This window comes from Bombus vosnesenskii, unplaced genomic scaffold (genome assembly GCF_011952255.1).
Source record: "Bombus vosnesenskii isolate JDL3184/JDL3185 unplaced genomic scaffold, Bvos_JDL3184-5_v1.1 scf7180000014555, whole genome shotgun sequence".
NCBI lineage: Eukaryota > Metazoa > Arthropoda > Insecta > Hymenoptera > Apidae > Bombus > Bombus vosnesenskii.
In genome coordinates, this window is record NW_022883518.1 from 14,528 (window position 1) to 17,684 (window position 3,157).

Genomic DNA, 3,157 nt, shown 5'->3' on the forward strand with positions numbered 1-3,157 from the left:
GAATATTCTAGATTTTAGATTTTAGAATTTCCACGTCACAGACGAGTGTGTTTTGGTATTTGATTTGTAATATTGCTGCAGTTCTCTTAATAGCTGTTCGTTTCATGCGATACTCGCACATAGTATCTATGACTTTTGCTTCTAACAATTTTTATAATTAGGCTGTATCAAATATTTTTAACGTTCGTGTTTCATGAAAAATCATGTGTAACTCGTTGAATTCGCAAATGTAACAAAAAATTCCATGAAAAACCTTATATTATTGTAATTAAAAAATAATTATATTAGGAGGAGAGTCGTATTTCGGAACGTCATCGGAACATATTATACCTTGTATGTGATTATTTGGAACACAATGGGTGAGTATATTATAATTAAAATATATTCCTAGTTTCAATTCTTTTGAATAGTGTCAGTGACCAATCGAAATAGAAATCAGTGGACATCATGGAAAGAGAAGGCGAAACCAAATTTAAAAATTCGACATCGGTAATTCAGTAGTTAAGAATAACTCAATCGATAATGTAGATTAACTAGTTATAAACAAATATATGAAGTATAAATTCAAATTATTCTTATCCAGCTAAAAATTGGAAATTAAAAAGCAAAAGACAAGAAATTATCTTCGAGGATTTATATAGTAAATACATTCTTTTGCCTGTCTTACCTAGAGATAAAACAGTTGTTTGATGGTTATCTTATAGTGTTCAGTCATTGCGAAAAATATTTTTAATTAGTTAAAAACTATAATTAATTAAAAACTACATTTTTTATGTATATAGACGTTAGCGATGTATTATTCCGGGAAGCTCGTCTATCTCTCGAACATCGGGTTTGCGACAACATCGATTTGGAAATTATCGTTGCAGAGTATGAAAATTATTACAAGATGAAATTTCAAAAATATCCCATATTGTGTAAGAAAATAACTAGAAGGGAAATGACGAGGGAAGTGACAAATGCAAGCAAAACGTAAGAATTTAAATTATTTAACGATATTAAACGGTATTCAGCGTATTCAACGTATCGTATTACAATATGATCCAGTGTTTGTAGAAGTATTGAGACAAAAGCCAAATCTGTTAGTAAACAAGCGAGAAGTGAGCCTGTGAAAGAGACGAATCTACAGCAGAAGATAACTGATGACAATACGAATCATATTAATCTCGCAGTGACAGTGACGTCAATATTCCCCAATGAGAGTGATCGACGTTCATCAGAAGAGCTATTTAACGTCCCAATGGAACAATCCATGCAATCGAAGATATTGAAATGCATTGAAAAGCTTTATTCAGATAATCCGGAATTACGAGGCTGAGGACATCTCATGCGTAAGTTATTTTCGATTAATATACGTATCGTAAAGCTTTTAAACGATAAAATTCCCGTCGATAAACCGTCCAACGTATATCGACGATGACGTGATTGCAGTAACGCTTGAAATATCAAATTACGTAACACTTACTTAATATAGAGAAGACGCCATTTTATCTTTGTATCGTCACAGGAGATCATAGTAAACAAATTAAATGTACATTGGGATGACGTTATAGGCCTAGAGGAATGTAAAACCGCTGTTAAGGAGGCCGTTGTGTATCCCCTTAAGTATCCTATCTTTGTTGATGGCCCGTTTTCCCCCTGGAAAGGTATTTTGCTGTACGGCCCACCTGGTACAGGTAAGATACTCGTATTCTTTTCATTTCTGTACGTGTTTACAAGAAAGATACAAAACAGGGAAAACGAAGTTAGCGAAGGCAGTCGCGACAGAATGCCATTGCACCTTTTTTAACATAACTGCCAGCTCATTGGTCAGCAAATGGAGAGGCGATTCCGAGAAGTATATACGGGTAAGTTGCTTTGTCTATGTAAGTCTCTTTGTTCCTTTGTCTATGAAGGAGAGATTCTAGGTATAAAAAGATTTGATTTTATTTTTCGTCATTTATATATAAATAGAATAGTTGTTTGGAAAACGAAATGATATCATATTCGTGATGAGGCAATGAATTTAAGGAATTTCGAATATAATATTTAATGAATAATACATTTGTTAAACTGAACAGGTATTATTTGAACTTGCCTATAGTCATTCGCCTACAATTATTTTTATCGACGAGATTGACTGGATCGCCACAAATAAAGGAGACTGTATATTGTCTGAACCTGCAAAGAGATTCGGATCAGAACTTCTTTCTAGATTGGATGGATTAGTGTCTAATGAGAATTCTAATGTAGTTCTTCTAGCTACAACTAATTCCCCTTGGTACGTATATCACGTTATTTCAATGTTTTCTAAGTAGAAAATATCGTAATATTTCTCCAAATTCCAAATATGTTATTGTGTTGTTTGAAGTATTCCTCCATTATTATTAGTATAATAGAACGATAATATTTATTGTAAATATGTTATTAGGGGCATTGATGCAGCTTTACTCAGGCGTCTCGAAAAGCAAATATACGTATCATAACCCAATGAAGTTGCTCGACTTGGTATATTCAAATTATACGTTAGCAACCACTTATTAGAAAATACAGATATTGTAAACCGCATAGTAAAATGTACTGAAAGATATTCTTGTGCAGATATAAAATTGCTTTGTAAGCAAGCGTGGCTACTAGAAATAAGCCCGATATGGAGGAGACTTGAAAAGAAAGAAACACCTGTTACCACTTTGAAATATGAATTAAAAAGTTATGAAATATTAGCAAAATTGTTAAAAAAAATGTCACCTACAGTTATGCAAATAGATAAATATGATACGTGGAACAAATAAATACGCAATCGTAAGGACAGATATTGAAAAATATAAATAAATGGATTATCGTTCGCGAAATCATTCGCATGTGTGTGCATGTGTGTATGCGCGCATGTGTGTGCGCGCATGTGTGTCATGTGTGTCATGTGTGTGCGCGTGTGTGTGCGCACGCGCTATAGGCTAAGTTTAAAATGTTCGGTTGTATTATATCCTTGTATTATATATGTCGGAGATGAAAGGAAAACCGGAGCCTTCCCTTTGCAATTTTGAGGAAGCCTTCTAATGCTTTAGCCTAGATTTTATCATAATTGTAATTAAGCAATTGTCATTTGTAATTGTTTGATATTTGTGAAAGCGAAAGTGGGTTCGAGATGACAACTGGTCGCCGAACGTAGCCACGGTCA

General features: G+C 33.7%; 1 pseudogene; it reads left to right on the forward strand.

Annotated features, from left to right (window-relative positions):
* Positions 1-267: 267 nt before the first annotated feature.
* LOC117240104 lies at positions 268-2,729 on the forward strand (annotated as a pseudogene).
* The last annotated feature ends 428 nt before the right edge of the window (positions 2,730-3,157 follow it).